At 41.8% G+C, this 24018-nt stretch overlaps 1 protein-coding gene across 16 annotated transcripts in view; it reads right to left on the reverse strand.

The window, feature by feature from the left end:
• The window catches only part of MAP3K13 (mitogen-activated protein kinase kinase kinase 13), a 179451-nt gene that overhangs the window by 39708 nt on the left and 115725 nt on the right, over window positions 1-24018 (reverse strand). For all 16 annotated transcript variants that reach the window (XM_074189574.1, XM_074189569.1, XM_074189568.1 and 13 more), the window contains one exon: window positions 11467-11569. The gene's annotated coding sequence lies outside the window, so the exon portion shown is untranslated. The remainder of the gene's footprint in view (window positions 1-11466; window positions 11570-24018) is intronic.

The raw sequence follows: 24018 nt of genomic DNA on the forward strand, positions 1-24018 counted from the left end.
AGCTTCTCATGATTTCCCAGGTCCTAGCCATACAAGACTCAGTACAATACCAACAATGCTCAAAAGCAAACTACTGAGCAAAAACCAAACAAAAACCACACTATATAAGTGAAATGTGGACATCAAAGAATTCAGTGAGAGAAAGAGGATGAATGGATTATCTAAATACATTTTGAGCCATATGGCCTCAATCACCCTCCATCCTTCCCTCTCTCCCAGAGGCCCAAACCAGAGACATTTTGACAGCATGCAAACAGCTGGTGCTGGCCTGGATGACTTAGCCAGAGCAAGATGAACAAGTTCCCAAAGGACCAAGGAGACCCATCTGGGTCTATGTTCCTCCCTGTCATAAGCCAAGACCTGGTTGTTTGTTCTGAACCATCAGGAACTTTCTAGAATCCAAGGGTTGCTTGCCCTGGACTTTGAGCAGCCTTTTCTAAATGACCTTCCTAATTGCCAGGAACCCAGAGTTGTTTCTGGGATTCCCACACCCCCAAATCCATGAAGTCAACTAAAATGAACATAAGGATGATCCCTGGAACTGTGCCAAAGGCTTCTCTCACCATCTTGGCAAGCCTACTTCCCTTAGCAGCTGCCACAGAATTACAGCATCTCAGGATGGGAAGGGACCTTTGAGGTCCTGGATAATCCAATCTCTACCGAGACAGGAATCTTTTCCATAGTCTATTTGACCAATGATCTTCCAACCTCCTGGAGAAAGGGGGACTCACTATTTTAACTAACTTGAAGTTATTCTTATTTTGGATGCTATTTTATTCACATTTCATGCAAAGATCAAAAACCATCATTTTTTGGTAAACTTTTTGAGTTTCACAGTTTTCTACCTACCTCCCCATGCCATGACTAATCTGCTGGAGGCTCTCCATGTACAATCATGTTTCATATTAGTCATGTTGTGAAAGAACAATCAGAACTAAAGGGGAAAAAATGAGGAAGAAATCATAAAACAAGTTTTAAAATAGTATGCTTTGGTCTGCATTCATTCTCCAATTTTTTCTCTAGATGTGGATGGCATTTTCCATCACAAGACTTTTAGAATTGGAACTCACTACTTTTTGAGGCACTTCATTCCACTTTGAGATATTTCTAAGTGGTAAAAATTTTTCTTACAATTCAGCCTAAGTCTACCTTGTTTGTAATTGCCCTTCCAACCCATGCTTCTCTTTCTCTCCTTTGGGGCCAAGCAGAACAAAGCTAATTATTTTTTCCTCATGCCAGTCCTCCTTAACCCTATCTCAGTTTTTGTTTCTGTTCACTAAATATTCCCTGGTTTTGCAGCCGATGATGCTCATATAGCTTTACTATCTTCAGGGTTTGTGCCTTAACCATGCTCCCTTTTTCCAGTGTCCTTCCCAAAAGGCCATGCCCAGAAGTAGACAACACTCTAGTTCAAGTCTGGCAACAGCAGTAGGGATGAGTATCCTCCTCACTCTCTGGGAGACTTCTGATCCCAGGTCTTACACTGACCATGCTGAACTGAATTATCTTCCTCTCCTCTCGGGCTTTTAGAGAGCCCAAGTTCTGATGTCGTGTCCTCTCCTTCTATAGACCTGCTCCAGTTGTATCCTCCTCTCCTGCCAATCTTCAATCGGCCCCTATGTGTCAGTGACATCTTCTCCTTGAAACTTTCTCCGATCGCTAATCTTTCTATCCAAGGAATGCAGGTGGCACTTTGGACATTTCCAGTGCACTTACTGGATGTGATTTTGTCTATTTCTGTATTTTAAGATTGTCCTGAGGGGCAGCTAGGTGGCGCAGTGGATAAAGCACCGGCCCTGGAGTCAGGAGTACCTGGGTTCAAATCTGATCTCAGACACTGAAAATAATTACCTGTGTGGCCTTGGGCAAGCCACTTAACCCCGTTTGCCTTGCAAAAATCCTAAAAAAAAAAAAAAAAAAGATTGTCCTGGACTGTATGCTCCAAGATCTTGGGGGGATTTGGGGACTTGGGTATCAGAAAGAGCTGGGTAAAGCTCCTATCGGAATACTGGCTGCTGTGGGCATGAGCAAGTCCTGAGCTTCAGTTTCCTCATCAGTAAAATAAGGATGTTTATCTACCTCACAGGACTATTCTGTGAATCCAATGAGTAGTGTGGAGAAAGTAGTTTATGAATGAAAGTGTCAAAGTTTTCAACTGGTAAATCTTTTAGAATTTAGCTTGAAGGGCTGCCTAGGGTCCTGAGAAATTACATGACTTCTCCGGGGTCACTTGGGTAAGCTAATTATATGCCAGAGGCAGGTCTTGAACCCAAGGCTTTCTGATTTTAAGCTTCCAATATGCAAACTAGCCAATCCAGTGATCATTACCACCATCACTTCATAAGTATTATCATCAACCTCCTCCCAACTACCATGATCATTATCATCATCATCCAAGCAAGCTACATTCACTCAAGGGGAGGGTTAACATTAGGTAAACTGAACTACAAAGAAGGTGCTCAGGTCCTCTGGCCACTAGTTCAATGTCTCCTATGAGATTTTTTTCCTGCTGCTTGGTCAACCTCTTCAATTGCTCTTAGCCATCAACCCTAGATCCTCATTTTCTGTCCCCAAATCAATTCTTCCCATTTTACGCTCAGCAGTAGGATTTAATTAAGGCTGGAATCCCTTTGTCTATTTATTAACTATACCAAACTCAGTTACTCACAGCATTAGGGACTCAAAACAAGGAATTCCTACCTCCTTTCTGGGGGCCATATGATGTTCACTCTTCTTGGAAGTCCACCAATGAAGAGGGGCTTGCTAATACTAGTGTATTTCACTCTTGGAGAGTTCTAATTATGAAGAACTTTCTCCTTCTGTGGACCTTAAATGTACCTTTTGCTCCTGGGATCAGAGAATTTACCTATGAGTGAATTTTCTCATAGTATATAGAATGCTGGACTTGCACTGAGAAAGATCTATGTTCAAATCTCACCTCCAACATTTAGTAACTGTGAGATCAAGGACAAGTCACTTCACCTATGTCTGCCTCAGGTTCCTTAACTGTGAATTTAGAGGATTTTACTAGATGGTCGGAGGTCTCTTCCAGTTATGAGTCTGTGCTCCTCTGCTCCCTTGAGCTTTTTCCATGTAAGTGTCTGTTAAATACAATGCAAGCTGATTATGAGAAGCTATCCCCAAGTCAAGGGCCCATACCCTCCACCAAACCCTCCTATCTGGTTGATGTTCTTCCTAAAGTATGGAGGACAGAAATTACAACATATGACCAAAGCGTGGGTCAAAAGGATGTCCTTGTTAATCCAATATTCTGGTTAATAACTTTATGTCACAAAAAAGTAGTAAATTGGAATGAGTTAGACTACAATAAAAACACTCCACATGGAAACTACTCTTGACCATAACCTAAAAACATGTAAAACTTTTGGTTGCTCATGGTGAGTGAAGATGGGTTAGAATCTAAAGACTTAAACTTTACTGTGCGTAAAAAGATGAAAGAAGGGTTGGGTAATGTTCCCTTGGTTGGGGGACTTGAGTGTCCTCCAGAGCTCTTCCCTTGGACTCCACGTTGCCCTATCATGAGTGTACCAATACCGAGAACAACCTGAACTTGGGCATTTCAGGTCTCCCATGCCTGGCAGCTGCCCATGAACCACAATCAGGACACAAAAGTGTTCTAGCAAGTTTGGACTCTCCTCAGAATTCTCATTCCCTTCTAGGGGAGCCACTTCTCAGATGAAAACTGCATCTCAGAAGGGACAAAATGTTCCCAGCATTGATCTCCAATGCTTCCTGCAAGTGACCTCAAAAAGTCATGCAACAGAGATTTCTCTTTCCTTTTGTTCTTTGCCCCCAGAGTCCTCAAATTCCTTTTGTGCTTCTTTGATTCCTATCAGTCCCACCTCTCCACAGGGGAGGTTCATAGATTTAGAGTAGAAGGGACTTCAAAAGCACATCTCATCTTTTATTTTTCAGAAGGGGAAACTGAAGCCCAGGAAGGTAAGATGACTTAGTGAGGGTACAAAGTGGGTTTTGAACCCAGGTCTTTAATTCCTGGATCAGGGCTTGGTCTACTGTTTCAATTCATTTTACTCTAATTGTCTGGTTATGGATTCAACTAATTTTCTCTTTGTCAAACACCAAATTTGAGAATTGAAAGGGACCCGGTACCATCTTGTCCACTCATTAACAAAAGAAATCCTCTAGAACATCCTTGTTTTCTGGCAATCAGGCCTAGATTATGTGTCTTTGTAACTTGTAATTCCATTGTAAATACTTCATTAAGACATCTCTTGACTTTCTTCTGGCAACATTTTCTGCCACATAGAGCCCATTAGGAGGGTACCAAATGGACACCAGTGTCTAGCTTTATTATAGAATGATGTTTCAAAGTGTTCTCTTCTCTTCCATCTGTGATTCCTCTCCTGCCTAGAAGTTTCTGTCTGTATCCCTCCTCTGCATTCTCCTTAGCTATGACATGCTGAATCTGTTACAACAGAATAAGTTCCTTGAAGACAAGGAATATTTTGTATTTATCATCATATCCTGGGGATAGGCACATTGTCTTATATTCAGCTTTGTTCAATCATTTCAACCAGGTTTGACTCTCTGTGACCCCATTTGAGGTTTTCTAGGCAGAGATCCTAAAGTGCTTTGTCATTTCCTTCTCCAGATTATTTTACAGATGAAGAAACTGAGGCAAACAGAGTTAAATGACTTTCCTAGGGTCATCCAGCTACTAAGTGCCTGACACCAGATTTGAACTCAGAAAAATAAGTTTTTCTGATTCCAGGTCCAGCACTTATACACAGGAGGTGTCCCATAAATGTTCAGATGCATTGGAATCCAGTTGATTTTAAATATCAACCCACCTGGCACTTGCTCCACTCCAGATGTAGGAACTAGTAAGGAAACCATGAATGGTATGAGGCCATGGTGTGGCTTTAGAAAGAAACATCAGAGGTATGAACTGATCCAGTCATCCTAGAGAGCAATTTGAACTATGACCAAAGCATTATAAAACCCTTTGAACAAGTAATACTACTGCTAGGTCTGTATCCAAAAGAAATAAGAAATGGAAAAAGATTTATATGAACATAAATAGCAGCTGTTTTGGGGGTGGCAAAGAAATGGAAATTAAGAAGATGTCCATCAATTGGGGAATGGTTGAACAAGTTGTGTTATATGAATGTAATAGAATATTATTGTTCTTAAGAAATGACAAGCAGGTAGATTTCAGAGAAACCTGGAAAGTCTTGTATGAACTGATGCCGAATGAATTCAGCAGAACCAAAACATTGGACACAATAACAGCAACATTGTGTGATGATCAACTAAGATACTTAGCTCTTCTTAGTAATACACTGATCCAAGACAACTCCAAAAGACTGCTGATAGAAAATGCTATCCATATCCAGAGTCTGAAAGCAGATCAAAGCTTACTTTTTTCACTTGTTTTATTTTTTCTTTCACATGGTTTTTCCCTTTTGTTCTGATTCTTCTTTTACTATATGACTAATTTGATAATATGTTTAATATGATTTTGCATGTATAAGCTATACCAGATTACTTGCTTTCTGAGAGAAGGGTGGAAGAAAATTAATGTTGAAAACTAAAATCAAGAAAATGAAAAAAAAATAAGAACAGTTGACAGAATGTGCTGAATGAACCTGGGGGAGAAAGATAAAGGGAGTCTCAAAAGTTACTAGAAACAGTTGGATTCTGGGGCATAATTTCTTGGACCATCAGTATAATTCCAAACTCTGGATTCAATATCAAAATTAAAAAAACAAATTCAACTGAGAAAAGATAAAAACTGAAAATGAGAATGCCATTCCAGTCTTGTCTTTGTCAATTTTTTGATTAACTTCCTTTTTGCTGCTCCAGGTTCCTAATCAAACATCAGTACCTCTTACATCATAGTTTCAGAGAAGATAAAGATGACCATAAAAATGTTTGTGGGAATGGATGATGGAGGAAAGGAAGAGGTTAGATTTAAGCATCTCTAAGGTCATAGAATCACTAGGCTAGGGGGCAGCTAGGTGGCACAGTGGATAGAGCACCGGCCCTCGAGTCAGGAGGACCTGAATTCAAATCTGGCCTCAGACACTTAATAATTGCCTAGTTGTGTGTGACCCTGGGCAAGTCACTTAATTCTATTACTTAAATAAATAAAATTTAAAAATAAAAGAATCACTGGGCTACATTTAAAGTTGGAATGCAGCCCAGAAGCCACTAGTCCAAATGCCTCATTTTACAGTGAAAAATCAGAGCCTTGGAGGAGAAGTCACTTGAAGGTCACTCAGGCACTAAGTACAAAAAATAGGATTTGAACTGAGACCTTTGATTTCACTATCCATAAGATGATGGGCAATGTCTTACCGGGTCCTGTAGTCAGGAGTACCTGAGTTCAAATCCAGCCTCAGACACTTAATAATTACCTAGCTGTGTGGCCTTGGGTAAGCCACTTAACCCCATTGCCTTGCAAAAAAAAAAACCTTAAAAAAAAAAGATGATGGGCAATGTCTTCACTAATACTGCTGGCCTTTGTAAAATGGAACTGGAATACATAGCCTCTGAGATCTCACTCAGCTCTAGCTCCATGCTCCCATCATCTTTTTCATTGTGTCACACATTCTTTGGGGAACCAAATGAATGCCAAATCCACATGGTCTGTTCCTAGAAAAAGGAAGGACCCATCAAGAGGGACTGCAGAACCAAAGCATCCATGTGCCCGACCTTCAGGGCTTTCACAGCTTGCTCACTGAGCCCTGAAGAACTGGCCATCAATGTCACTTGGAATGACATGCCTGGTCTCAATGGATCTTTGCATCCCCCTCAGCAACAAGGATAGTGTTCAGGGCCCAGCCAGTTGTTTTTTAAGAAGCATCGAACTCAACTGAACCTGAGGAGAGTTGGATAGTTCAGATAGGCTGTGGCCACGACAATAAAAGTCTGATAAAGACTGGATGCCCCAGAAGTAGCAGCAAAAGGTGAGCTCTGCTTATTTGCTTTTCCTATATGAAGGAGAAACAACTTTGACAGACAAACAGAAAGCTTATCAAAAGCTTTTTATAAAGGGGAAGTCCCTACCATTTTTGTACTAAAGAAAAAATTTCCAGGTTTTAAACAAACTATCATTAGTTATAGTGCAGTTATATTGAATAGGCTGCAACCGGAGGGAAAATACACTCTGCAATTCCCAGAAACCAGGGAAGATACAAGCTCCTGCCAGAGATGCTCGATGCTATAGCTGAACATTGGGGAAGAGCTCAGTCCAATTGCACCCACAGTGTGACCATGCTGTGGACACAGTCATCCCCCAAACCAAAATGACAGAGAATGGGAGCCAAAGGAATTGCAGAGTAGGATTAATTAAGAGCTGAAATTTCTACAATATCTTATTTACAAAGCATTTTATATACATGATCTTATTCAAGCTTCAGGATTGTATGCACTGATATTGGGTGAAGTGAGCAGAACCAGGAGGACATTGTGCCCAGAAACAGCAACATTGTGTGATGAGCACCTATGGATTTAGCTCCTCTCAGCAGTCCAATGACAAAAGGGCAATTCTAAAAGAATTGGTTTTTGTTTTTCTTTGTTTTTAGTTTTTGCAAGGCAATGTGACTTGCCCAAGGTCACACAGCTAGGTAATTATTAAAGTCTGAATTTGAACTCAGGTCCCCCTGACTCCAGGGCCAGTGCTCTATCCACTGTGCCACTTAGCTGCCTCCCAATTCTAAAAGACCTGTGATGGAAAATGCCATCCACAGAAAAAATTATGGAGTCTGAATGCAAACCAAAGCATACGATTTTTACTTTTGAAAACTTGCTTTGTGTTTTTGTTTTTCTCATTTCATGACTAAAATAGAAATATATTAAACATGACTGTACATGTATTATCTATATCAGATTACTTACTGTCATGGGGTGAAGGGAAGGAAGGGAGGAAGCCAGAAAAATGTAATTGCGTGCATTTGAAAAAAATAACATTCCAAAAAATGAGATTGGGTTGAGACATGCTCGGAGCTTGGGGAACATGAGGTTAGCCAGGTCCTGTGGACCAGGGGAGATGTTGGTCTGGACCAGACAGGAGAGGTCAGGATAGGAGCCCCAAAGTGATGAAGTAGAGGCCAGCATCCATTGGCAAGTAGGAGTTGAAATTGTGGGAGTGAATGAGATCTACAAGACAAGGAATGGAAAAGGGTAAGGGCAAGAGCCCAGGGGAGCTCTCCAAAGACTTCAAATCCTGCCTAGAATACTTATTAGCCATGAGAAAAATTGCTTCAATTTCCTGGGTCTCAGTTTCTCTAGATGGTCTCTCAGGCCCTTTAACAGATCTGAATATTTTTTACTATTACCCCAGGAAGCTGATCCCAACCTTTAACCCTATTCACAGGGCTGGGGAAGAGAGAGAAGAGATTGTGACTAGCTGCCAGAAGTGCCAACATCAGAAGGTAGGTTAGGGTTTATTTTCTTGTTATTTGTTTTTGTTTCTAGGACTTGGGAGTCCTGAGCTTGCCACGTCACATTTTTCTGCTGACAGAGGAATTCCTGAGATTTAGCATCTTTATGATGATATTTTAATCAAGGAGATGCTCAGAATATGGTACAAGAACACCATGAACTTGGACAGAGTAGAGATTTTGCCTGAGGAAAATGAATCATTCTCTCTTGGACCAGATCATTGTCCTAGAGCGTGCACTTCCCTTTACACCAGAGAGAAATCGATACAAGACACTAAATTATTCAGGGGAGGACTTGCTCAGGTTTCACTAGGAAAGAAAGCTCTAGACTCTGATGGACCAGTAAGGGCACTCTCAGTATTATTCTTTCTTCAACAAAGAGGAAAAAAAGGATTATTTCTCTAACAATTTCTAAGCTTCAATCAGGAGAAAAATGGACAAGAGATCAACTAGATAGTTCCAAAGCAAGAAAAAAAGACAGGCAGAAAATGGATTTCAGATCTCAAGGTAGAAGGAACCTCAGGGCTCCTCTGATCTTCAGCTTCTCATTTTATAGATGAAGGAGAAACTAGGGTCTAAGGAGGGATCAGAAAGGAAAGGGAGGATGGTATCCAGTCAATAAGCTAATAGCAAATAACTACCTTGGTATATAGGCCTCTGTTGGGGATGTGCTCGAGAAAGATTCTTTTTTTTTTTAAGAAAGATTTTATTTATTTTGAGTTTTACAATTTCCCCCCATTCTTGCTGTTCCCCCACCCCCGAAGGCAGTCTGTTAGTCTTTATATTGGTTCCATGGTATACATTTTGATCTCAGTTGAATGTGATGAGAGAAATCCTGTCCTTAAGGAAGAAAAATAAAGTATAAGAGATAGCAAAATTACGTAAGATAACAGTTTTTTTTTCTAAATTGAAGGTAATAGTCTTTGGTTTTTGTTCAAACTCCACAATTCTTTCTCTGGATCGAATAAGATTCTTAAAAGAGGTTCATTGAGAGAGAGCTGGGAGAGACTACCAGGTGGTAATGCAGTGGATAGAGCACCAGGCCTGAAGTCAGAAAGACCTGAATTCAAATCTGGATTCAGACATTTACTGCTTATGTGAGCCTAGGCAAGTAACCCTGGTTGTCTCAGTTTCTTCATCTGTTAAGATGAAATGGAGAAATGGCAAACCACTCCAGTAGGTCTGCCAAGAGGATCCAAAAGATGGTCAGAAAGAGTTTTGCAGATGAGGAAACAGATCCCTGAAGTGAAGTACTTTGCCCAAAATCACACTGATTGTAAGTATTAGAGGTGTGTTTTGAACCTGGAGTCTATGGCTGTAGAGGGCCAGTGCTCTATCCACTGTGCCACCTAGCAGCCCCCAGCTTAGGTTTTAATGGACACAAGGTGTCTGAAAAGTATCTTCCTAGTTGGGGATCCCACAGCTCAATGAGGATTTCTGACAAAATAAAAGTTTCAAAGTTCTCTAAAAAAATTCAGTGTGAACTATACTCAAGAGATAAAGGAAAAGAGGGAGCTATGGTACATTGGACAGAGCACTGGCCCTGGAGTCAGGAGGACCTGAGTTCAGATCTCGCCTCAGAAACTTAATAATTACTTAACTGTATGATCTTGGTAAATCACTTAACCCCATTGCTTTGCAACCCCCCCCCCCAAAAAAAAGAATCCAAGGGAGTCTGGTGGGATGGGGAGTTAGCCTTGAAGTCATGAAGACCTAGGTTCAAGTCTGCTACAAATTGGCTGTGACTCTCATTTAACATCCCGGGGTCCCTAGGAAATTCTTGATAAAGGCAGTTTGCACAAAGGGAGATCACTATACACCATACCAATAAAAGCATAGATCTGGCAGCCCCCATCCTCTTCCCAAATTACCACCATTAAATGGCATCCAGTGAAGGTGGGCAACAGTGGGCTGCAGGACTGATCTGCCAGGGCTGTCCTTTGAGACCAAGGTCATCAGAGCTCACCTATCCAAGTCCAAAAGAAGAGCAATCCTCTTGAAAGAGCATCATGTGGGGTGCTTACTCCTTATGGCCATTGTGCCTTTTCTGAGGGTTAGAAGAATCCTTTGGATCATCCTTTCCTATTATAGAGGAGGCTCAGGGAATGACCTACTCATCCAATGTCCCACAGGAGATAAGGTTTAGGGGCAGGGTTTGAATCCCATGGAAGTCAAGAGTTAAGAGTTCTTTCTTTTCCCAAGAGCATCAATGGCATTAGCATGTAAACAGACTAAATGTAGGACTAGTTCATTTACATGAGTCAAGGGGCAGCAAGGGGAGACAAGAGTAACTCTGGGCAAGGTAGATGGAAAGAATGAATGTCAAGCCCTACCTTCACTGCTATATTGGGTTTCCCCTAACTAGCATCACCCCAACTCTAGTCTCAGCTCCTTCAGCACCAATCTAGTCAAGGATTCACTGACCTAGCTGGTCACAGGTCACATTTGTGAACCAATCTCTTCAGAGAGAGCTCCCCAGTCAGCCACAGGATCCTCTCTGGGGTTGTAGCCTCTATGCCTATTGATAGCATGGGCCACCCTTTGACCTGAAGTTTATGGGGCAATACAAAGGTTTGGGTGGGGGAGGGTTGGAGTTACAGACCTATTGGAGTCATGATTCCTTTCGGTGTGATTTAGGGCCAGTCTCTTAGCTGTTCCAGTCTCAGTCCTTCTCTATAAAATGGGAAGGTTAGATTTGATGACTTCTAATGTCTCTCCAACCAGGAGTTTCAAGACCTAGGCAAGACCCTCACTGGGCCTCAGTTTCCTGCTCTGTAGTCATATCACTCTACCAATTCTCAGGGGCAGCCACATGAGGGCTCATTTTCAGGGGCAGTCAAGCCCACAAACCATGATGAAGAGCCTGTTCTCAACAACATTCAAAACACCTACTATGTGCCACCCACTATGGTAGATACTGAGGATTCTGGGACAGAAAAGAAAGACAATTAGTCCCTGACTTCAAGAAGCTTCCATTGGACAGGGAAGGGGAAATAGATCCAGAGAAGGAGGTGCAAAATTATCTGAAACTTCCTACCTTCATACGGTATATTCCTGGGTTGGTATTTCTATATCCAGGAGAGTTTGGCGTCATCTGCAAAGATGGAGATTTCAACAGCCACTTCTTTCTTCCCAATTATCTACAAAAATATCAAAATATGATTAGTTCACCATTACCTGTAGCCACTAATTCTGGAAGAAGCTGGGACTGAGAGGGAGAGATGACGGTCAGAAGACCTGGATGTGAATCCCAGCTTGTATTTCGCAGGTGATGTGGGGCAAGTCCCCTTCCATTTTGGGGCCTCTTTCCCCTTCCTGCTCTACCAGGATTCTATTATCCTTTGAGTGGGAAGGGGAGTGTCAGTGAAGCCCAAGTTAGATGAAATGGTTTCTGAGGCTCCAAAGCACATCTTTCTAGACAGGACTCCAATTGGAGGAAGATTTGGGGAGACTCTAGGAACTGAGGTTAGCAACTTGAATCCCATAGGATTATGAATAGATAATAATGACAGCTGGCACTCTGGATCAACCAGGATTCACAAATTGCTTTGTAGACAAAGAGTCTGGAAATTCCCCAAACAACCCTGTGGTATAGCTACTTCAGCCACCATTATTTCATTTTTACAAATAAGAAAACTGAGGTTCAGAGAGAAATGTCTATGCTGGAGCCCTGCTTAGTAAGGGAAACAAGTGGACACTGCAGGAACTGCAATAGGAAAACTCATTTTCATGAGTTTGTCAAATCTGGTCTCAGACTCTTACTAGTTGTGTGACCCTGGGCAAATCATTTAACGCAATTTGTCCCAGTTTTCTTATGCATCAAATGAGCTAGAGAAAGAACGAGCAAATCACTCCAGTATCACTGCCAAATAGGGCCACAGACATGACTAAAAAATTACTGAACATGTCCTGCTTAGTCACTCTACCAAGAAGAGTATTTTCATCATGACTGAATACATGTAAGTTTAAGTATTCTTCATACATGAAGAAAGACAATTGGATTTGGAGTTAGGGCCCTGGATTCCAATCCTTACTATCACTACATTGTTTGATCTTGGACAAGTCACCTCACCTCTTTTGGCCTCAATTTCCTTCTCTGTAGAATGAGAGGCTTGGACTAGAAAATCTCTGACCTTGAACTTGGACATGAGTAGGAAAGAAGGTGAGCCTTGTCTGAGAAGCACCAGGTGGTGGAACCAGTAGGTAGAGGTTGAGGGAGCTGTCACTAAGAAGGGATATTCTCTATATATGTCAGTTGGCCCTTTTGCATCTACAAGTATCTTTTGTACACTTACAATAACAATGATTTAAATGACTTTGGTTTTAAAATTTCTTGAGACCCATGAAGAGGCCCCAAAATAGACCTACTCTTTGCTTCCTGATAATCTTCATTCAAGAGGTAAGTGGGGAAGCCAAGCTGATTGGGCAGAAGCTTGTCAGCAGCTAGTCCTAAGGACCTGAAGCTCATCTTGCCCTCCCAATCATGCACACAGGTGCGCACACACACACACACACACACACACACACACACACACGATTTACCCAGAGGCACTACCCTGCCACTCCTTATTTCAGCATACCACTAACTTCCCCTTGAACCTTTGTGATCTTTTCCCCTTTCAGACCTCCTTCACTCCATTTCTTTTAACTAGATTTCATAGATTTAGAGCTAGATAGGACCTTAGAGTCCAAACTCCTCATTTTCCATGAGGAAACTCAGGCCTGTATAGATGGAGAGACTTTCCAAGGTCACACAGGTATAATGGTCAGGGCTGGCATTCAAAGCCAGTCAAACCAATGCCAAATCCCGCACTGGCAGTATGCAGAATGCCTGCCAGGTGGCCCCATGGGATGCCCTGACCTGATTTAGTACTCCCAGCTTTTAGATGATGCATCTCTGCATGTAGTTGCTTTTTTGGTCATTCAAGTAATCAACATGTTGGATGACAGAATTAGATTGGATGACTCTTGTTAGGCAGAGATGCTGGGCCAAACTTAACCAGGTGTTTAAAAAAAAAAGTCAAAGAACAGGGTAGAGATACAGCCAAGCAGCAGTTCTCACATAAAAAGATTTGGTAGTTGAGGAAGGGAGGTGGGAAAGGGGCTGAGTGAACTCTCTTTCAACATTCAAAATAGATCAGAAAAAGGGGGATTGAAGCTGTGATTTTTTCCCTTCTATGTAGCTTGCTTTTTTAAAAAGGGAATAACTGTCAAAGCTTGCCTGCTAGTCTATTTTGTCTTCAAAGCATCCTTCTGGTTTCCTTAGAATCTTCTTCACTTAATAATTACCTACTGTGAGAGCTTGGGCAAGTCACTTAAGCCCATTGCCTTGCCAAAAACAAAACAAAAAACCAAATCTTCCTTCAGGGCACTTAAATGATACTTTGATAGTGCTGCTTTCTAATTATTAAGCATAGCCAAGTAAAAAATATCTACATGGGCCAGTTTTGAAAACTTAAGCCTCAACCTTCACCTTGAGTTCATCACCTCTCCCTCAGGGGAAGGGATAAACTAGTTTACTTCATCATTTGTGTTGGGCAAAGAGTTGAAATAGTTCTCTCTCATGGGTGGTAACAAATTTAGACCCTGCCCTGTAAAAAGCTTTTGACTGAGAATCAAGGAATCACTTTAGGAATAGATTGAACTATCTGTGGAAATTAATCCATTATCAAACTGGGAAATCTAGTCAGTACTCAGCATCACTCATTTATTTTTAAAACCACATGCTTGGGGTGACTAGGTGGTGCAGTAGATAGAGCACTGGCCCTGGAGTCAGGAGGACCTGAATTCAAATCTAGCCTCAGACTCTTAATAATCACCTAGCTGTGTGACCTCGGGCAAATCACTTAATCCCATTGCCTTAAATAAATTTTTTTTTAAATTAAAACAACCCAAAAGCACATGCTTATTACTCCAGAGGGGACAACCTCAAAAAGCACGGTTTCATGATGGAGATGTTTAAGGAAAATAATAATAGTTAGCGTTTCTTTTGGCATTTCAAGGTCTGTAAAGAACTTAACAAATATTCCATTTGAACATCAGATATCTCCCGAGGGATGAGGAGATTGAGGCAGAAATTAAGTGACTTAGCTTGCATCATTCAGCTAGGAAAGGTCTGAGGTAGAATTAGAACTCAGGTCCCCCAAATCCAGGTCTAGTGCTCTATCCACTGAGTAAAATATAGCTGCTACATTTTACTGTCATTGTGATATGGAAAAAGAATACTGAATTTTTTCCATCAAAGATTCTGTGTTTGAATGAATCCAGTCCTATGTTGCTTCCTTGAGGCTAGAGACTGTTTTCATCTTTCTTTGTATAGCCAGTTCTTGGGACAGGGCCTGACACATGGCAGGAGCCTCATAAACCATTGTTGGATTGGAACTGGGGCTGTTTCCCTTTCTACCTATAGAACCTTGGACAAGTCTTTCTCCTCTGTGGGCCTCAGTTCCTTATCTGTAAAATGAGGAATTCAGGAAACAGTCTCTAACCTCCTTGGATTTACAAAGACAAAACTGAAACAATCCCTACTTTCCTTCAGAATGCTTCCATAAAAGACAAGCACAGTAGAGGAGGAGGGGAAAGGGGAGAGGGAATTCAACCTGTACACAGATAATCACCATACAGAAGCATAACATGCCAAGGATCATCAGCAGAGCACGCTAAGACCTCCAAAGACATTGATGTTACCATTGCTACCATTGTCAGATTAGTAAAAGAATTTAAATCTTAGTCTATTTCTTAAACTATATTCAGGAGCACAGTAAAATAGAACATAATTAAGTCCCCCTCTCCTTCAGTTGATTCTGTTCTCTCTCCCACCCTTTCAGATGAGCTCTTTATATTTAATAGATTTTTTTGGATAACTGATCATCTTTGCCACCAATTCACGCGAAAGTGAATTTTGCAAGACAAACATCTAGATTCTTCTCTAAATATAGAAACAGGTTTTAAACCTTTTGATTTCATGATTACATAAGAGCCTGTCTTGGCTTTTCTCCTCTGGTTAGCACCAGACTAGATTTATTCCTAAAATTCATTTTTGAGCACATTTCTCCCCACTAGTGTGTCTCCAATGATATGTGACAGCAACAACACAAACAAATGAAAACAATAACAAAAATAAAATGAAAATATTAGTAGTTTTGGGTGGTGTTCGGGTGGGGGGGGAGTTCATTAGCTTGGGAAATCCCTCCACCTGTGCAAAAGGCAACCATTAGAACAAAGTAGTGATCTCTAAAATAGGAGCTAGGAACCTGACTCAAGGGGTATGTGATTAAATAAATTAGAAAATAGAAAGGTGCATGGAATCTGAATCCCTCTTTCCCCCACATCATGGGGACTCATCTCCAATATAACTACATCCATCCTCATCATCCAACACTCTATGAGAGCTTCCAAATCCTCCCTTCTAGGTCTTTTTCTCAGGACATTTAGATCCTGATTTCTCCCAGAAAGGCCACTGCCATCATATATGTGGGTGCCACCCCAATCCCCTCCCTGTCTTTCGGAAAATCTCTCCCCCTCCACTACCCAGCTCACCTGTGGCCATACCAGAATCCCTGGGAAGGTGGGTTCTGTGTTCCACATCCATTTCTAGTTACTTTTGGGGGGGGGCAGAGTGAGTCTTCCCAGATGAGCAGGCAAGAATGGGATGTGGATCTTTAAAGTTGATCTCATTCCATTGGCTTCCTCTCCTTGCCCACTCCCCATCCTTTTCCTTTTACAAGCTGGCAGGGGAGGGCACATCATCCTCATAGGCAACAGGTTTTACAGGTCACTCTTCCCCTTCCCCCATATCTAATGTATAGCCTCCACATTAGGACTCTCATTTTCCCCTTCTTTGACACTGCTACAACCCTAGTGCAGATCCTCACCATCTCACACCTAGATTATTTCAATAAGTCTCTGAGCTACAAAAGTCTCACCCCCCCCACTCAAATATCATATTGATCCTTTTAGGGTTCAGATCATATTATGGTATCTCCTCCCTGAAAAAACTCCTTGCAGAGTCTAACTTCCTGGGTAGTCCTATATGTAGTCATTGAGTGCCCTGCCTTCTCTTTCTCAGGTTATAGTGGACACATTCTATCTTGTTCTCTCCCTCCCAGTGGCTCTGAACCCCTAGAATTGGACGAGCCCTTTCTCAAGGGCTAGGACACTTGTAATAATGGGCTATCTGGTCACCCTGCCTAAGTGAGTCTTCTCTACCTTCTAAGTCTCACTGTACAACTGTCCTCAAACACAGTCTTGCACACATCACCACTCCAGTCCAGTCAAACAGGTCTTTCTACTATTTTTCACACATGATACTCATTTCCCATCACCACACTTTTGCCCAGATGTACAGATCCTGCAGGCAGACCAGCTTTGGGCTGGGACCCAGACTCTTTGCTGACCCAGGCAATCATAAGAGGAAAGGCCAAGTCAGGGGTGAAAGTGGAAGGGAGGGGGTCCTGCTCCAGGTAACTCCTGAAAATCTATGGTCAGTACCAGAGGCAAAGGTAGACATCAGGATCAAAAGTCAGAGCAGGTACCAGGCTCAAACTACAATTCAAGGGCAGAGCACAGATGTGATCTGGAAGTACGAGACATGTATCTTCTAGCTCTGAAGCCATGGCCCTTAAAAAGATCCAATAACCTACTGGCATTGGGAACACAGAGACTAAAAGGCTCCTCCATTCACGAGAGAAGAATTGACAAAATTTGCCTCTCTGTGTCCTGTGGGCACATGGGGTTTTTCTATGTGAACTTTTTCAAGTCTTCCTCTGCTCAGAGAGACCTCTGAGAACATAACTGGCTGATGTCAGATACAGGACATCATATGTTACTGCATCGAGCATCTTGTCAGAGAAGGAAGATTTCCAAAGTATTTTATTTAGATCATGTTAATTTCTAAACATGTTTCCCTCCATTATAACAAATCCATCACCCCCCCCCTTTGGGACAGATGTGTGTAGTATCTTGACTAGTCCCTATGTGTGGGCACTGGGCCCCCAAAGGGAACATGTGAACCCTTGCCTTGGTTCTGTTGAATTCTCTAAGCAGCTATTAAGCACCTGCTACCTACAAGAGACTGGGCTGGGCCTTGGGGACCCCAAAACAAGGTATTCCTATAGCGTAATATAGGAATAGCAGTTACAATTCTCCTTGACTGGGACAAAGTCTATTTTGCCTTGGGACTGATAACTGGTCTTCATCATTATTGGTGAACCACACTGAAGAAGACAAGGAAAGAGGGGAAAACAGTGCAAGCTCAGAAGAATACTTAAAAAATAAATACAAAATATGTTTGGTATTTGAATTCCAGGAGGGTCCTTCTATGAGGCCAAGAGATGTGAAGCTAGACCATGGTCCATACACCCTGTGCAATCCCACTAGGATCAGTGAAATTCTCTGACCATAATGTCATTGGAGTGGGCGGCCAGGAGATGAGAAGGCAGTGAAGTGGAGCAGTGGATAGAGTGCTGGGCCTGGAGTCATGAAGATCTGAGTTCAAATCTGTCCTCAGACACTTACAAGTCTCTCAGCTTTTGTTAGCCTTAGTTTCCTTCTCTGTAAAATGGGGTTATTGTGAGGATAAAATGAGAATCGAAGTGTAATGTGCTTATCATAGTGATTGGCATATGACAAGGTTATTATTACTGTTATTATTTAAGTATCATCATCATCATAATCACCATCATTATCATTAATTGTGTGAAGTCAACTGGAATGTTTACAAGGGAGATCTTGACTTGGATGGGACATGGACCCCAGATGTCTTGTCATTGCTTTCACTTTTCTGTCCTAAAGGCCCTTGGGGTTCCTGCAGCCTGATTGGTCTAAGATAGGCATTCCATGATTGCTAAGACCTTTTTCCCATTTTCTGTAATTTCTTTCTGTCTTTAACAGTGTTTTTAGAAATTAAGAGCAGGTCTGGAGTGTGCTGGGGGAGATGCTGGCTGTGATAACTCCCACTGTTCCTTTGGGATCCTGAACAGGGGTTCAGAGATGTTATGGTAGAGTGGAGGGTGAGGAGTTGAGAATAGCGAGCCTCTCAAGAGAAATAGGGAAGTTGGCAAGAAGGGAGAGGTTGGGGGGGGGAAGACAATGAATTTCTGATTTGGATATGACGAGTTCACCAAAGGACAGCAGTTTGGAAATAGCCAATAGTCAATGGTGGTATAAGGACAGCACCTTGGGTTGGAGCCACAGATCTGGGGTTATCTACATAGAGAGGATCTCCAAACCCATGGGACCTGAAAGATCATAAAATGAGAGAAGGGCATCCAGTAGAATCAGAGTCAGATGAGGCCATCATGAGGGATTAAAGGCCTGAAAGGTTATGGTTGAGTCCTAACTCCCTATTATTTTTCTCTGAAAGACCCCAGTGATAGAGGTAAGAGAACATGCACATTCTTGCTCCTTATATGGATACTCCCTATCTATGGATATGTATAGATTTGAATACCCTCCAAATCTACACCTGAGGATGTAGGGAATCCTCAGTTTTTGCCACTGTAATCACAGAACTAAAGACAACACCTGCACATAGCAGGTGGAATTGAATTCCTTCTTGATGTTAGTCAATCAATAGCTGTCCTCTGGACTCAGATCAATCACATAGACCCCCCGGCCCATGTGGGGCCATATTTCTACCTTCATTCCCATCTACTTCAAGGACTCTGCACCTGCCTCCCCTGAAGAGGGCTGATTACCCAGATACTAAGAGAGCAGGGCAGAATTCAAACTCCAATCTCCTGAAACAAAGTTAGGTATATATGCACATTTGAGCCTTATGGAACATACAACATCAAGGGGGCAGAGCCAAGATGGTGACAGGAGAAGAGTCTCTCTTAGGTGCTCTCTCTCAAAACTTATAAAATTTTCAAGAGACAGAACCCACAGAGGGATCCAGTGAGGCAGTTCTCCAGCCCAAGGTAACCTGGAAAATAGAGGAAAGGCTCCGCTCCATGGGGTTAGAGGGGTGGCCCACCAGAGTGAAGGAACTTCAGCCTCTCGGAGGCAGCCCCAGGCACAACTTGGAAGATGAGTGAGAGGACCTCTGCCAGGGCCCTAGCAGTGGCTGAAGCAGCCCAAATCAAGGAAGTGGAACCAGGTGGAGCCTAAGGCCTTAAGCAGAAGTCCCCAGGCTACTGAGCCTTGAGTGCACAGCATAGCCAAGGTGGGGAGTGGAGAGAGACTTCCAAGACTTGTCCTCTGTACTTGGAACAGGACTCTGGGCCACATTCAGATCCTGATTGCAGTCTAGGCCCCACAGAACAGCAGGCCCCCCCCCCCACCTCAGCCCCATGGCAGAGGGGTGCGCTTGTGGTCATTCACAGACCAAGAGGGAAGACAGAGCCTCACACATGGAAATCCTTGTGGGGGGGGGGGGGAGTCCCAATAATACTCAAAAGCTCAGGAAGCACCCAAAACGAGGCACAGGCTGGGGAAATGATCTCCCCTGGAAAGAGATCTCAAAAAAACAACTCCCAGGAATATTATAGCCAAGTTCCAGAACTCCCTAGTCAAAAAGAAAATATTACAAGCAGCCAGAAGGACACAATTCAAATATCGTGGAGCTGCAGTCAGGATCACACAGGACTTAACAGCAACTACATTAAAGGCTCATAGGGCTTGGAATATAATATTCCAGAAGACAAAAGAGCTTGGAATGCAACCGAGAATCAACTACCCAGCAAAACTGAACGTCCCCTTCCAGGGAAAAAGAAGGAATTTCAATGAACCAGGGGAATTTCAAATGTTCCTGTTGGAATGGCCAGACCTGAACAGAAAGTTTGATCTTCAAGTAGAGGACTCAGTTGAAGCATAGAGAGCAGAGGAGAAGGGGAAAATATGATGATGAACTACATGTATTCCAGCATAGAAAAATGATACAGATAATACTCACAGGAAACTTATCATTTAATAGAGTAGGTAGAAGGAGCTTTTATGGAGAGAGCTGAGTTTGGAGATATAATATATTGTAAAAATGGAGTCAATAGCTGAAAGGGAAATGTAATAGGAGTAAAAGAAAGGAGAGGTGGAATAGGCTAAGATATTTCATATAATAAGATTTTTCTTTATTACAATGAGTTATTACAATGATATGGAAGGGGAGAAGGGTGGGGGGGGAATGAAGGAACCTTCGCTCTCATCAGATGTGGCTCAGAGAGGAAACAGCATACATACTCAATGGGGTATAGACATCTAGAATAAGGAGAGAAGAGGGACAGGGGGATGGGGGGATGTGAATGATGGAGGAGAGGGTGGACAGCTGGGCAGAGGGGGCAGATATAACACATTTTCTTTTTTACTTCTTGCAAAGGGCTGGGATTGGATGACTTGTCTGGGACCACAGGGCTGGGTGGTTGAAGGGCCAATGGGGTGGTATGTGGGCTAGGGACTTCTTGGCCCCAGGGCTGGGGATCTGTCTGCTGTGCCACTCAGCTACCCTACAGCACATTTAAGAAGAGGGACAGATGGACTTATCCTAAAGAATGGGATCTATTCGTGACAGAGCTGGTAGTGATGGAACACCGACTGAAGCACATTTATTATTATTATTATTATTGTTATTTTTGGGGGTGGTTGCGGGGCAGATGGGGTTGGGTGGGTTGCCCAGGGTCACACAGCTGGGTGATTGTTAGGTGTCTGAGGCCAGATTTGGACCTAGGTGCTCCTGACTCTGGGGCCAGTGCTCTGTCCACTGTGCCACCTGGCGTCCCTACTACTACTACTACTACTACTACTACTACTACTACTACTACTATTGTCATTTTATTTTATTTTGGGTTTTTTTTTTTTTGTTTTTGCAGGGCACTGGGGTTGGGGTGGCTTGCCCAGGGTTGCATAGCTGGGTGATTGTTCTTGGTTGTCTGGGGCCAGATTTAGGCTTGGGTGCTCCTGACTCCAGGGCCGGTGCTCCATGCAATGTGCCGCTTAGCTGCCCCTATTATTATTATTATTTTTTTAATTTTAACTTTTTCCTCTTTCCTTTACTTCTCATGAGGATCTATATTGGGGGGGCAGGGGGTATCATGTTTACTCTTAAACAAGAATATTTTAATAATGTATAAAAAACATCATTTGTACAAAAATAAAATAAAAGAGACTCTAAAAATCTCTTTGAAGAAAATAATCCAGATTAAACTAAATAAAAAAAAGAAAAAGAAAATGCAACATTGTAAACAGGTGAGAGGAGCAAGGAAGATGTGGCCTTTCTATTCTATGGAGAGGGGATATATTGAGATTAATAACCTGGCAGAGAATCACACAAGATAAAATGGATAATGTCGATAATATAAAATGAAAGTTTTGTGTGCACAAATCTAAAGCTTAGAGGTGAATCAGGTAACTGGGGAAAAGCTTTGCATCAAGTTTCTCAGATAAAGGTCTCATAAACCAAGACATAAGGAAATGACTCAAGTTTATAAAACTAAGGGTTGTCCCATTATTCCTGACCCATTTGGGCGTTTCTGGGCAGAAATACTGAACTGGTTTGCCATTTTCTTCTTCAGCTCACTTTATAACTGAAGAAACTAAAATAAACAAGTTTAAGTGCCTTGCTTGGATTCATACAACTAGGAAGCATCTGATTTGAACTTTGGAAGATAAGTCTTCCAAAATCCAGGCCTGGTATTCAATCCACTGCAATACCAAGTGGTCCAAATGGAATATTATTGTGCCATAAAAAATGATGAAAAGGACCATTTTAGCACAAACTAGGAAGACTCTTTTGGTCTGATGCACAGCAAACTGAGCTTCACTAGAACAATCTATATGCTGAAAAAACCATTATAGAGGAAGATAACACAAAGAATAACAATCACCTTCTGGTAGAGAGAATTTTTAAAAAGTATAAAGATAAGGTGAAGGTTCCTGGCAAACCTGCGTGGAGCAAGTCTATTGACACTATTTTCCCAATGGTATATGTTCACATCATGTCTCTGTGTCACATTTTGGTATTTCTCACAAAATTGCAAGCTTTCTCATTGTTATTATTATTATATTTGTTAATAGTAATCTATGATTGGTGATCTTTGATGTAATTTTTAAAATTATAATTGTAATTGTTTTGGAACTCCCTAAACCATGCTCATATAGATAGGATGGTGAACTTAATATATGTTATATGCTCCAACAATCCACTGCTCCCATCTTCTCTTTCTTTCTCCTTGGTGTTCCCAATTCCCTGAGACACAACACTGAAATCAGATCAATTAATAAGCCTACAATGGCTTCTGAATGTTCGAGTGAAAGAAGTACTATGTGGCAAACTTCATGTTGTCTTAGTTTGGTTTTGTTTTTTGATGGGCAATGGGGTTAAGTGACTTGCCCAAGGTCACACAGCTAGATAATTATTAAGTGTCTGAGGCTAGATTTGAACTCAGGTCCTCCTGACTCCAAGGCCGATGCTCTATCCACCATGTTGTCTTATTTTAAGAAATTTCCGTGGCCACCCCAGTCGTCAGTCAGTAGCTGTTAATATCAAAGCAAGGCCTTCTATCAGCAAAAAGATTATGATTTCCTGAAGACCCAAATGCTAGGTTTTTTTTCCAAATAAAATACTTTTAAAATTAAGATATATGTTTTTTTAGATGCAATACACTTAATTCAGTAGAGTATAATGTAAACATAACTTTATATATATGCACTGGGAAACCAGAAAATTCTTGTGGCCCACTTTGCTGCAATATTCACTTTATTGCAATGGTCTGAGCCTAAACCCACTAGATCTCTGAGGTCTGCCAGTACACTTTCAGACATGGCTAATGGGTGAGTTTGTTTTCTGGACTATGTGGCAATTATGTACTGAGGGCTTGATTTACTCATTTGTTTGTTTATTTGATTTTTAAAATTTTTTTTATTTTCCAGTTGTTCATTGGGGAGGATAGTGAGAAGATAAAGAATTTGAAAAATACTTGTTAATTGAAACATTAAAATAAAAAACCATCACCAAGTCAGAGGTTTTAACCATTGTGAGCCTCTATAAAGATCACTGGAGAGTTTAATGTCAAGGCTAGACATCTACTTGCTTGGTAGATGTAGGATGTAGAGGGGAATTCTCAACTATGTAAAATGGGATGGTGCAGACTCTCTGCTCCTGTTCCTTTTTGTCTTATGTGCATTCAATATGCTAATCTGTGAATCAATAAACATTTATGAAGCACCTACTATAAACCAGATGCTGCAATAAGTGTTAGGATTCATCACCAAGTCAAAGACAGTACCTTTTTAGAAGAGCCCATGATCAAATGGTAGAAGGGCATTCCTCTTTGGAAAAGGAGCAGAAATGGAAGGAAAAATATTTTGCCCTATAGTGGGAGAACTGTTTTCCTCCCCAGTGTTTCCAGGATCTGCCAATACCAATGTGGAGCTTAAACCTGCTGCCAGCAGGATGCGTAAAGGACCAGTTCTTCCTAGTGCTAAGGGTCAACTCTCCCTCCACGAAACCCCACTGCCTCTCCTGGCACAGCTTTCCTAAAACTGGAATTACCTCCTTGCCCCAGTGAGGAATCTAAGGAGTACTTTAGAGTAAGAAAAGGTCTAATTAAGAAATAAGAAAATGAGGCAAGAGAATAGGTTGAGGTTTCCAGTTAAAACA

Source organism: Macrotis lagotis, chromosome 5 (assembly GCF_037893015.1).
Source record: "Macrotis lagotis isolate mMagLag1 chromosome 5, bilby.v1.9.chrom.fasta, whole genome shotgun sequence".
NCBI lineage: Eukaryota > Metazoa > Chordata > Mammalia > Peramelemorphia > Peramelidae > Macrotis > Macrotis lagotis.